The sequence below is a fragment of the Corvus brachyrhynchos genome, unplaced genomic scaffold (assembly GCF_000691975.1).
Source record: "Corvus brachyrhynchos isolate BGI_N302 unplaced genomic scaffold, ASM69197v1 scaffold310, whole genome shotgun sequence".
Classification (NCBI taxonomy): Eukaryota; Metazoa; Chordata; class Aves; order Passeriformes; family Corvidae; genus Corvus; species Corvus brachyrhynchos.
The window spans coordinates 2,414,322-2,428,105 of record NW_008236213.1 but is presented as its reverse complement, the minus strand read 5'-3'; the positions used below and the strand labels follow the sequence as shown (position 1 = coordinate 2,428,105).

At 38.9% G+C, this 13,784-nt stretch overlaps 1 long non-coding RNA gene across 1 annotated transcript in view; it reads right to left on the bottom strand.

Annotated features, from left to right (window-relative positions):
• Positions 1 to 13,344, bottom strand: part of LOC108449070 — a 22,900-nt gene extending 9,556 nt beyond the window's left edge. The window contains exons 1-3 of the long non-coding RNA XR_001865170.1: positions 12,849 to 13,344; positions 3,818 to 3,935; positions 1,312 to 1,423 (exon numbers count right to left, since the gene is read on the bottom strand). This is a non-coding gene — a long non-coding RNA (uncharacterized LOC108449070). The remainder of the gene's footprint in view (positions 1 to 1,311; positions 1,424 to 3,817; positions 3,936 to 12,848) is intronic.
• Between the last annotated feature and the right edge of the window lie 440 nt (positions 13,345 to 13,784).

Genomic DNA, 13,784 nt, shown 5'->3' with positions numbered 1-13,784 from the left:
TCTGGCCCCAAGGAGCCCTTACCTCTATCAAGCTTATAGGTACCTCTAATATTACATGCTGAATGCTTTCTATTAAATGATGTTCAATTCTGCCAAAACACCAAGTGACTCTAAGAAAAAGAAGTAAATGTAGCTAAACTCAATTCTAAGGAGTTTAAATTTAAATTTTAGGTTCCAGGTATTTGGACATTTCACTCACTCTTTAAGATCATCTAATATACTTCTTATAAGATTTAATAAAATAAGTCAAGTTATGAGCCTCTTATGAGAAGTTCTGAGAACTTGAATAAAATATTTGGTCAGTACCTTAACAGTTTCACAGTGAAAATTAATAAGGGAGCTTGCAAATATCTAACCTAGGTGTCATTCAGCTGCTGGGATGGGTTTTGGTACATTTCCTAACACCTAACTAACTGTTTTCAGAAACTTTGTGAGACATTAACCAAGCACTAAGAAATAAGAATTCAGAGGAAAAAAATAAAATTGAATCTGCAAGTAGCATAGAGAAACATTGGTAGCAAACACACAGAAGAGTGTAGCTGGAGAGAGTCAGAAACAAAAATACCAGGAGCTGAAATTGACTATGATAATACAAAGAATGTTCCTCACTGTGTATCAGACACTGCCAGGACAACAAAGCTCTCAGCAAAATGGTATTTCATACTAAGAAATGCACTTAGGAATCTATTGATCTGTCAGTAAAAAATGATCTCCCGTACCCATTTAACTCTGATCTATTTATGTAGCATTTTGTACATTCATAAAATGCTGCTCTATCTGGCACACTGTTTAGTTTGTGCAAGCGACTAGCAATCTAAGCAATTGGATTGGTTCCAGTGTAGGCATGATTTGCTCAATAACTGGTAGCTGAGATGTAATCAAGATTGTCTTTGAATTTTCAAGAGAGATCAGAATTAAAGGGTTGGTTTTCTGATATAATATATATGTATCTAATATAAATTAATGAGAGGTAACAAGCATTAATCACATCCTGTCTGCAGGTCTTATACACATTAATGAAATAAGTTGCTAATTCTAGGATAAAAATAGATGATATAACGCATATTTTGATACAAAAGACCAAAATAAAACAAGACAGTCCCTGGACATGGGAAGGAAAGGTAATACCTTCCACAAGAGAGATGCAGGATAACAAAGACTAAAACCAAGGGACACCTTAAGCACTTCTGCCCAAGATACAAGAAGCACATGCCAGACGGATTGAGAACCTATCCCATGTCATGAAAGACTTCCAACCAAAAAAGTTACAAATAGTCCTAGAAGAACAAAGAGAGGACAGAATAACATTACCTTGTATTCTGCTTTTCCTTCACATAAAATCTGGACAATATCAGCATTCTGGAGACATGCTCTTTTTCCCCCTCTTCCCCTTTAGACATCCAGTTGGCGATGTTGTTTCTACCTGTCCAACAGAGAAATTTTTTACGTGATTTGGATTGATTTTTATGCTAATGACATTTAACACATCTGTCAGACATGAATTGTACATTGCCTCAGTTGACTGATTCTTAGCTGTCTTAGGAACAGGGTAGGATTTTAATCACTTCAGCTCAGACAGAAATCAAGAAAATAAGATATATTACAAGGTAACAAAAGCCTTGAAGCAGTTGAAGCCTTGATACAATTTATGTAATTATTTATTTTGCAAAGGAGTTAGGAGTCCTAGCATACATCTGTATATTATTGCTTTAAGGCAAAATTGTTATTTCTGTTTGCAGCAAGACAGGCTGCCATAAATATTACTAATTTGAAGTTTGCTGAGACACCAATTATTAACAGGTTAAGGCAGTTTGCAGCTTGGCCAAACAAACTACCAGAGATGCATACAATCGATGCATCTGCATGCTACCAATCCCCAGGCTTTTCTGCTTCTTGCACAGTTCCCAGACATGGGTTTGGAACAGTTACAATAAATAATTTGGTGACTGCCAGATCCCCAGTACTGCAGCCAGCATTGCTGCTGATGTATTGCTGACTGATCTTCCCAGATTCATCCTTTGGAGAGCAGAGATCTCTGCTGGGCAGAGAAAACATTCACATTCCCAGTTTAAGCTCCAGACTTCCCTCCATTGATTTTATTAAGAGCCAAGATTTGAGATACAACTGTCCATGTGTTTCTTGGTGAATAAAAACCATAGGAGAAACTGAAATCAGAGCCAAAGGGTTATGGTTGTTAGCCACCACTAATTATGAAGCACCTTCAACATGTGATTGCTATTTGCAATAACTTGCCATGCAAGAAAAATATTTTCTTGAGCTGCCTGTGAATGTAGCAGTGCGAGTAAGGGCATTGCAAGTCATTAAGTTCTTTGCTCACAGGCTGTGAGCATCTTATTCTCAGATGAATCTAAAATGGGGTGTGTCTTTCTAAAGCAAATTCTTCCTCCCAAAGGTAAATCAAGGTAAGCTGAGACCTAATTGCATGTGTTAGGTGATGCTTTTTAAACCACAAAAAAACTTTGGAATTAAGTGATGATTTCAAGGTAGCTCAGGTATGGAAACTTCCATGAAGAGCAGAAAAACAGTTGAAACTACTTTCTTGCACAGTACATTCTCTGTGCGCCAGAAAGCCCGTCCCTTTTCGCAGTTCTGGAGGGATCACAGTGTGACAGTCTGGGAGTAGGGTGGTGGGCACCTGCTTGGCAGGTCCCATCAAGACTAGGGGTTAGAAACAGGGAAATTTTGACCAAATAACTTCCTCAGAGGAATCAGCTCGAGAAATGTGAATGTGCATGGACAGATTTATTTATTTTTTAGCCCAAAGCACTGTTTGACAAATCGAGTCATTTGCAAAAAGTTAGAGTCAACATATTAACAACCCATTAAAGGAAGCAAATAATCAAGTGCATATTCTCCCCCTACAATGTTGTGAGTAGTTTGGCTGGAAGAATCATGAACAACTGGTGCAAGGGTAAATATTGGTGTCTTTAGCAGCAGCACTTTGTTATTCTGTATAAAAGCTGTACAGCAACTGACAACAAAACACAGCACATTTATAAGCAAGTTTCCATGTACAAAATTAAGTTTAGTTTACCAGAAAGTGACAGTCTCATGGATTTTGAATTTCTGGAGCTGCAATTTCTTTTCTTAAATGAATTATTCTCATGAATAACACAAAACCATTCCATATTTGTTATGGTACTTCTTTATTATTTCTCTTTAATGTTCAATAGAAGACCTATTTGTCTTCTAATAATTTTCTTACATAGAATGGGACTAAACCAAGAATTTTAGCATCTGGGTTGAACTGCCATTTTCACTATCTTGGAAACAAGTGTGAAGATACTTAGTTCATACAAGATCTTGGTATTGCTCCCAAGCAATTTATTGAAACTTTAGACATGTGACTAATTTTTTCAGGCTGTTTGGAGAATTGAGACTTTATTTGTAAAATTCTCAGTAGTTGCTGAGAAGGAAAATTTCAAGAGGTAATGCCTTTTCTAGTTTGACTTTTCCAGCCCCAGGAACAGCATTTTGGTGTAGATGTACAACTTGTACCAGTGCAGTTCACTGCCTTTTCTCTACAGCAGTTCTGCATCAAGAGTTGTTTTTTGCAGTCTGCTAGCTATGAAACAAATGCATGCTCTATTTATAGATAAACTTCCTGTGACCCATGGAAAGATATTCTTTAATTTTCCCTTATGTTTTAGCTTGTTTAAAATCCCAAGAAAGCTATTTCACTCTTCAGCTGCTAATGTCTTTTTTTAAACCTGTATAGATATGCATTAGCTGGCTATTTTTTTTAAAGTAATCATTGACATACCTGCTTAAAATTATACCAGTAAGTTTAGAGTACCTGCCATCCTCAAAGGATCCCATACATTTTTCAAAAACTTCATAGCTTTTCTTCATTTTTGTAAGCAGTTCCTTTCAACTCATAAAACAGCATAGTATACTTAGCTTGTGAAGAGATACTAAAACCAAAAGGAATAAGAAAGAAAGAAGAAAGTAATATTTTTAATGAAACTCTCTTCTGGGTTTTCAGATTGTATTTTTTAAATTAATCATGACACTCTATTTTCCCAGGTAATACAGCCAACATGCCTGGTTTAAATTTTGTCTCCATCTATCATTATGCCCCTACTATTAGGTTTTTTGTTTTCCCTCAATGAGAAGCAGAAGAAATTAAATTTCAGATATCTCAAGCATATATTTTCCACCCTGTAGTAACTGGCAGTATAAAGCTCCTGGCCAAAAATCTTCAGCATCCAAGCAATAATTACCACATGCAACACAAGGTTTACTACAGCCAAAGATAACAAAGAACAAAAAACTCTGTTTCTGTCTTTACCCAGACTGCGTTGGTTGCATTCATTTGCACACAGTTGTCTACACCTTAGCTACTTTTGCATTGAACAGGGAGAAGTGGAAATTTCAATAGTGTCAATATTTCTCATTTCACCAAAAAGTAAACTAAAATAAACCAGTTCAGAAATAATACTTAGGACATCTTGGTCCCATCCGGGTGAGTGTCAGAAATTTGCACATTTGTATGCATTTTCAACAGTTAGCATCCTTAATTGCTATCAGCAGTAGGTCGAAGCACGAATCTTCTGAGAGGCTCTCTCTGGCAGAGGCACTGACAGAAAAACCTTTGAGATACTTGTTTTGGCAAGTTTCTCTAGAACCAGCACTCTCTTGAGTTTCCTGCTTGCCTTTAGAATCCCTAGAAACTAGTAATACTGTATGCCTTAACGCTCATAAGAAATATAAATCCAGGATTCAGTATCTTGAACTACTTTGCTAGTGGTTTGCTTTCTGAATGCTTAAGTCAAGGCAGACATTTCATGGGGCAAACTCAGCTGGAGTTTGGGGCATTAGAGAGACAATATGTTAGGACATGTATGTATACACAAACCTCAGAACATTAAAACAGTGGAAACATACCCAGAAAATTCGGGAATAGCCTGGAATTCTGAAAAATAAATTAGTCTTTTTAGCTGAATTTATCCATAATACCTAGCTGATGTCAACAGCTACAACCAGTTTTCTAGAAGGAAAAGAAAAATTCACTGTCTTTCTTATTGAAATATCATGTGAATTCTAGAACAGCAGTATCCACGGAAATCAGTAGCAGCAGTCAATACCTTCAAGTATCATCAGAGAGAAGATAGAATTGAAAATTGCCATCAATTACTTTTATTCTTAGATACTTCTATTAAAAATCTCCATCACTTTTCCAAATTCAGAAAAATGTTTTGTACTTCTACAGATTTCCCAGTCATACAAAATACTAAATTTATGGGAAATTTGCTATAAGGTAATTTTTGTGGTTTTTTGTTTTCACCATGATTTTTACTTCAAAAGATGTAAAAACGTGTAAAACATTTTCCTCTTTACCCCCTACAAATGTTTACTTCATATAGAATACCAATAAATATTTATCAGAAGCTTATTGTACTGAAAATAAGTTTGCGTACTGTGAAGGTCAAATAAGCCTAAAAAATGAGTTTTTGCATAAGCCATGTAGCACATGGTTCATTGCACTAACATAAACAGACAACTTTCCCTCCCTCCCATTCCACCAAGTATCCAGACTCTTTAGATCTTCAGGTACTAACACGGGCCCATATTAGTGCTGGCATGCGACCTACTTTTTAGACCTTGTTATTGAGCTCTGCCTCCATGCAGAATAGCACCTTTATTAATTTGTGGTCTACGGACATTTGGATTCTGGTGGCAGTTTCACAAGTTCCCATTGCATTCTCTCCCCTTCATTCCCACTGCCTCTGCTCTTCATAGAACCCTCCACACACAGAGTACTGCAGACACCTTTCCTTCCACTGCGCTAGGCTGATACACTGCTTCAGTGAGCATGGTCTTGTCCTTTCTTGTCTCTACTTGTCTTGCAATGAAGGGTTAGTTCAACTGCATCCTACTGAGTTGATTAAGCCCAAATTTAATGCTCAAAATTAAAATGATGATTCTTCTACCTTTAGTGGGGTTTATTGACATATTTACTTGATGTTTCTCTCTTGCCTCATCTAAAATTCACTGATTTATACTGCTCCAAAAACTGAAGAGCTGATCAAGGAGTCCTCAGTTATGAGAATAAGGATATTTAGGGGTTTTTTTCCCCCTAATCACATGAATTTTGTATACTACTTCATTCTGCGAAATTGTTGATATCAGAACTTGACAGATATTTTGTTTCCTTGGAAATAAAACTGGAAAACTGCAACTCTTCATAGGAGAGAAGGAACTCCAATAATTTTATTTGGAATACTTTGAAAGAGTACTACTTTCAAAAAAGTTCTTCTTTGGCTTTAGCTGAATTCAAACTTTCCCAGAGTCAAGAGTTTTGCAGAATTATTGTATAGTTTGTGTCAGAAAACTTGAATTTTAGTAAATATTTTATGGAAAAGATATTCTCATTAACATAGTGTTAAGTACTTTGAATGTCTTTTCCCACAATTGGACTTTGTTGGTGTATTTCCTGCACTTTGCCTTGGTTTTGTGTGCTCTGTCTGTGTGAGATTACATAGGGTTTTCCTTAACTTGAAAAATCTTATCTTTTGTTGACGGGAGTGACCTTTACTATTTTTAGAGCATAATGCAAGACCCATCTTTTCTCATGAGCCTTTCCTCAGTAACGAACAATGACATCATATCCCAGGGTTGCTTTTAATAAAATAGTCAGACCCTTAGTAACTAGATATGAAAGACTAAATCAAGACAGGGAAATTGAGACCTTTTACAAGATACCTCTGCACCAGAAACTCTTGCTTATAATCATAGTAACTTTGAGTTGCCTAGCCAAGGAAATGATAACAAAACAGCTACAGCATCTTAGGTTTCAGCAATCAAATATACACCAGGTTCTCAGACAGGATTAAACAGCTACTGGGACTTCTTTAGGCTTCACACACCAAGGCCATGTCTAGATGCCTGCAATTACACAAACATCACATCCTTCTGAGTTGGAAGGGCCCCACAAGGATTATCAAGTCCAACTATTAAGTGAAGAGTCCATACAGAGATCAAACCGATGACCGTTAGTATTATTAGCACCAAGCTCTTACCAGCTGAGCTGGTCTCAGGGTCGTTGCACACCTTGATTACAGTGCAGTCAAAGGACCATTCTCATGCACAGAAAAAGCCAGCACCCAAAGGGGTGAGGGTTGCACACACAGCACTGCTGTACCTCTCATCCATCCAGAGGCTGCTGAATGCACACCACACTTCTGTTCAGAGACTCTGATCCTAACTTTCAAGATGAGTAATTTTTAACCAGAACATAAACTAGAAGCATGGAACATCTTTATGGAACCCATAAGCAATCCTCAGGCATTTCAGCCACTGATGTTGATTTTTACTTCTAAACTTTGCCAATGTTGTCATGAAATTATCATTCTCTTAAAATTCCAACTAAAGTGTCAATCTTTAAACCGCTAAATACACAGTGACTTCAATTTTTTAATTGAAGGATGCAGAAGGCTCTCAGACACTATGGTCAGTGTCCAGAGCACAAAACCCTTGAAGTCAGATAAATACAGTAGCTAGTCGTGCACTCTTGTGTGGGAGAAAAAACACCTGATTGGTGCAAGTTAACATTTAAGAATATTCAGATGGAAATATGTTGGTAGGAGGATTTAGTCACAGAGAAGGAGAGATTGCTATTGTTTTGCTACACAAAGTGGAGCCTTCTTGCTTTGGAGAGGGTTAAAAAGCAGAGGGAGGAAGCACACACTCCTTCCTCATGGGTACTCTCTGGGAAACTTGACTGACCTCAGTTTATCAGAATAGGAACTAAATCTGGGGCAGACAGAGAAATCCAGAGGGGGAAATATTCTACTGCCTTGGGACAATAGGCATTTCTGAACATCATATACACTTACTATAACAACAATGCCTTATTAACATCCTTTCCTTATTAAGAGAACTGCCTTTTTCAGCACACATCTGTTTCCCACGTGAAGCAAGTGACTTACCTTGTTAACTTAAAATATTAAAAAGAAAACCCACATAGCAAAAGCCTTTTCTCAGTAAGCAAATGGGCTTATAAACTATGAGTTCTGAATAATGTTTAGTATGCAATGGTTCTCCCACTCATGAGCTACAAATACACCGCATATCATCAAGAGCTTTTAATAATTTTGTCATCTAGATATTTCAGAAATGTTTTTAGATTTCTGCAATATGTTCAGTGGTGAAAGTGGCATGTATCCAATGTTAACAATAGACTCTAAGCTATGAATCACCAGAGGAAAACAAAAAAAATTGCGAGAATAATGTTTAGTCATATTTGTCAGAATATATCAGGCCAAGCAAATGCAACCCTCAGGGTTCTCAAACTAAATCTATCAATGCAGCACTCCTGAATTCAGTGAGAATTTTGCCAATTTTTACCCTGCTTTAAAATACAAAGTACCTTGAGGCTGCATCATTTTTGCAAACAAAAAAAAATATATTTATGAAATCTTCAACAGCACTTGGTGAAAAGTTTTATTCTCAGCATAGAGAAACTTTTGATTTTGGGGGGTGAAGGGGGCAGGAAAGGCAAGGTTATGGTGTAGCATGTTACATGAAATACTAAGGACTCTGGGTCAGTCTTGAAAGTCTGTGAGTTGTGTCGTGTTGCTTGAATAGTAGATGTCAGAGCCCTTACAAAAAGCTTTTAATTACTAGGGATAGCCAGCAGGAAAATCTGATCAAAAAAAATCTCACATCTGGGTGTCTGTAAGGTGGTACCTCTGCCAGGTCATGATCTTCAGTCCAGAACCTTCCTCTCTCCCCTCAAAGCACTGAGCAAGGTTCATTCTTCTCATTATTACTGGCTATTCTGCTTTAGAAGTAATTCTGCTTCATCCTGTTGAAGCTGTTCTGCTGCACAGCAAAAGGATTCAAGATTCATTTGACAAAAACCAGAAAACAAGTGTCAGCTTGGTTCTTTAGCCAGGTAATGATCACACTTACCAGAGGGGAAGAGTCCTTATTCGTGAGAATGTTTTAGGCATTTTATCTACTGACCTTTGAACAAGCTACAGGAGCATGCAGAGCAGCCCATACCCTGATACCGAGGGCAGCAGGAGGGATGTGGGTTGGAACTCTCTCCAGCAGAGGATCAAACCGAACTTGGAAGCACCACAGTGGCCTCAAAATTTCACCAAATGTTTGTAATTTCCCACCTCCTCCAGATTCCATAGCCAGAACACCATGTTAATAATACCACTACACAGGCAAGGATTTCCAGCCAGTTAGGTCCCTCATGTTATTTCTGGTCTCACTTCTTTAGTAATATCAAACCCTCACCACTTGTAAGAAAATATCACAGTCAATTATGGATAGAGATTGCAGGAGCTGAGCACAAAGCACCAACATGTCACTGCACAAACTACCCAAAATTATAGCTCCCCTTAAGTAAATTTCCTTTTTTTCAAATAAACATAGTCTAAGTACAGTTTTGGTAATTGTGTTGAGACTCCTCTCTTCCTGCAGAACACGTACCTCCTCACAGTCTAGTCTTAGTACTTTCTCCTTCCTTTCTCATGGAACAGCTGCTGTTGGAGAGGACAGTCTTAAGAAGATAGCAGGAGTGAAAGTCCTGACATCACTGGTTGACCTAACTGATGTTCTAAACACGTATTCAAAGGAATATAAGGAGAATACTGCTCACTGGGACTTTAGGATGGATATTTGTGAGATCTAAGGGCCTAAGGCTGCAATTTCTTGCAGTCTAATTTCCTATCTGGAACCTAGAGAAGTCAAACCTACTGGCGTCATTAGTCTGTCTTTAAGCTCTAACAACTATTTAAGCAAGGTGTTAAGTTGCTAAAAATCACTTCAGAGAAAAAAAGATTACCACTAAATTTTGTTACTTGTTTCAAGCTATAGTTCATGATTCCAGCTTGAAAAGTAGACACAGAGCGTTCAAATGGCTCCTTTTAAAAATAGTTTTATAGGCTTAAAAACCCTAAGTAGAGCTAAAAAAGACAAAGAGGATGAACTAACTGAATTTAAGTGGGAGGAAGTTTTTTTTCATTTATCAAAAATCTAGAAAAAAACACAACCTACTTTACCTTATAGCCAAACAAGTTTGATAGCAAATGATTTGTTGTAGGTTTTCCCCTACTTCCCCTCTTTCCTTCCTTTACAGGTACACAATCCTAGCAAGTTTATTGCAGAGTAGAGAGGCAACTTTTTCTGTCTCTTTGGCAGGACATCAGTGGTTAACAGCTGGTGTGCCAGGAACCTCCCTGAACAAATTCTCTGTGAAACAGCAGCACCTTTTTGCGTTGAAACAAACTGACAAAAGCAATTACACCACAGATGGGAAATCCTCCTGCTGTTAGCATGCATAGCTGCAAGTGCTTGGTTTTAATAGCCAAACAGCAAGATGGCTAAAAGATAAATTTTCTAATCAGCTTCCTAACTTTTAAGGGTTGAGTGTTCTATCCCATATATAACAGTATTCCAAAGTTTCTCAATTAAGTGATAAAGTAGCCCTAGCCCTTATTTAAAAGTTGATAATATATTTCATAGAAAACCATTAACTCCTTTCTCCCATTACTGAGTGGTTAGGTTTATCTGCTCATATACAGGAAGTCCTGTTCTCAGTCACACTGGATTTATGTCTGCCAGTTCCTCTTCATACAAATGAGCCTTTCCTTGGAACAGCAAGGCATTTATGTCAGTAAATGGCTGAAGTGTGAGCCTCTCTGCACCTGGAAATACTGTGGTGAATAGCTGTAAAAACTACTCTGGGCAAGAAAATTCCATTACATGGATACTTCAGAAGTTGGTTTTCAAACCAACTTCATTGAAAATTGTTTCTTTCCCCTTCACTCTTTTTTACAGTCTTAGACTGGTACTCCTGTTTCACAGCATTAACAAAGCCTTCCTGCTGTGCAAATGCTGAACAGCCCAGACCCACCAAATCTGGATGGCAGCCCAAATTCCCCAGAAGCCTTGCCAGGCAGCCAGCCCAATGATGGAACACAAAACTGTCTGCTTCTCTGCCTGGCATGTTGAAATTCCAGTGGTTCTCATCAGGAGATTCAGCAGATCCATTCAAGAGAGCTGCAAATGTCAGTACTGAAACTGCTGACTGCAGGGTCAGTAATTGCCTGGGGAGGCTCCAGATCCATTGCTTCCGGGCAGTCCAGATCCCATATAACCTCCTTGATGGGCTCAGGTATAAATGCCCTAGCAGAAACCCGGAAAGGATTCCTGAAGAACCCAGAGAAACAGCATCTCTGCAGATATTTTCAGTTTCGCAGATTCAGCAAGTGTGAATAGAACCAGTTTTTCTTTTTCTGACTGGCTTTAAATTATTACTGTAAAAGAGTAACATCAAATCTTTTGCATCATGTCTGTTGTTTAGCATTATTAATCTTGTCTCTGTTGCAGGAAACCAAATTGGTAGTATCCAAAGAAATATACTGGACCAGCTCACATAACATATTTTTATTTTGTTGTGCCACAGTTCATATTTCAGACGAGTCCCAGCTCAAAATTACTTTTAAGCCCAGTAAGTCAGTAAGCCAAGTCCATCAGCAGTGGTGGTAACACCTCTGGTGCAGTGTATTTCAAAGGAGAAAAAACCATGTTGCACAACTACAGCTGTGAGAGAAGAGTGAAAGAAACAACTATGCAGAAATCAAAGTCAATGAAGGAGGAGGGGGAGGAGGTGCTCCATGCTTGAGGGCTGAGGCTCCCCTGCAGCTTGTGGGGAAGATCATGGTGAGACAGCTGTGCTCCTGAGCCCATAAAGGTCCATGGTGGAGCAGAAACCCACCTACAGCCCATGGAGAGACCCACACCAGAGCAGGTGGACGCCTGAAGGAGGCTGTGACTCTCTGGAAAGCCTGTGCTGGAACAGGGTCCTGGCAGGAACTGTCTCCAGAGGGAGAGGAGCTCATGCAGGAGCAGGTTTGCTGGCAGGACTTGTAACACCATGGGGGACCCATGCTGGAGCAGTTCATGATGAGAAGGACTCACTTTGGAGAAGCTTGTGGAGGACTGTCTACTGTGGGAGGGACCCCACATGTGAGCAGTGGAAGAGGGAGAGGAGTCCTCCCATGGAGGAGAAAACAACAGCAGTGACAATGTGGGATGACCTGACTGTGCAATAAACTGACTGCAGACTCCATTCCCTGTCCCCCTGTACCACTGGGAGAGAATTTGGGAGAGAAATTGAGCCCTGGAAGAACGGAGGGGTGGGGGAAAAGGGGCTTTAAAATTCGATTTTATTTCTCATTATTCTGCTCTGATTTGATTGGTAATAGATGAAATTAGTTTCCCCAAACTGAGTCTGTTTTGCCCGTGCTGGTTGGTAATTGGTGAATGTTGTGCTTATCTGTAACTGAAAAGACTTCAGTCATATTTTCTGCCCTGTCCATTTGAGGAGGAGGACTGATGGAGCAGCTTGATGGGCACCTTCAGTTCCTTTCATATGCTTTTCTTTTTGAGTACCTGAAAGAGGTTTCAACCTCACTTTCTAGTCATTGAAGTCTTCTGGTTTTGCATAGAAAAAAATACAGGATATATAATAAAAGTAAAAGGAAATATAATAAAAGGGGCTTTTCCTGACCCCATCAATGAGTTTAGAGGGGTTTAGCTTGCTGACTTTGCATGTGTCATGGTTTAACCCCAGCCAGCAACTCAGCCCCACACAGCAGCTTGCTCCCTTCCCCTTTGGTGCGATGGGGAAGAGAATTGAAAGGGTAAAAGAAAACTTGTAGGTTGAGATAAGAAGAGTTTAAAAATTGAAATATAACATAATAATAACAATAACAATAATATTAATGGTAATAATAAAAAATAATTGCAACAAAAGCAAAGTAACAAAAAAGGAAAAGCAATGAATGGAAATGAAAACAACTCACCACCAATGGCTGGATGCCCACTAGTTCCTGAGCAGTGGTCCACCTGGCAAGATTTCTCCCCAGTTAATATGCTGATCATGACATCCTGTGGTATGGAATATGCCTTTGGCCAGTTGCGGTTAGCTGTCCTGCCTGTGTCCCATCCCAGCTTCTTGTGACCTCCAGCCTCCTCTCTGTTAGGGCATCAAGATAGGCTGAAAAGTCCTTGTCTTAGGGTAAGTGGTGCTCAGCAACAATGACAACGTCGGTGTATTACCAAAATTATTATCTTAAATCTGAAATATAGCTACTAAGAAGAAAATCAACTCTATCCCAGCTGAAACCAGGACACCATGAAAGAAAGTCAGATGTGGAGCATACCCTTTCACAGCAGCCCTCTCACTTTCCAGGTTCTTTTTTGTTCCACAGTAAAAAGAAGTGCTGTCCCCTTTAGTTATGTGAAAATGGAGATGTACAGATTTTGATCAGTTTTTCCGTAGATGTATGAGAGCCAGGATTCAGTGGGAAAGGTGGCATTTTTCACCTCAAAAAAAATTGGTGAAAGTAAGGAGAAAAGAGCCACCAGGATTTTTAATCTAGAGAAGATATGTCAGTACCACACAGCAGTTAAATCCATACAAAGAGTCTGAAGTTGTTATGGCATTTGTTTGGTGTGAGGGCAGTTGGGTGCTGGGCAGATTGCATGATTGAGTACAGCAAGGAGAGGAATCCTTACATTCAAGACTGATTGTGATCTCAGAGGATAAAATCCGCCTTATTGAAGAAAAAGAAAGCGAAACTTCCCACCTAACTAGTAGGTCTCCTCAATATATTTTACCTTCAATAAAAAGTGTATTTTCGTGAAGTCATTCTGTCAAGTATTCTCTCTAGTTTAAATTGTCATGCCTATTGTCACATCAAGAAGACAATTACAGTCAGTCCCTCTGTTGTAAGGCT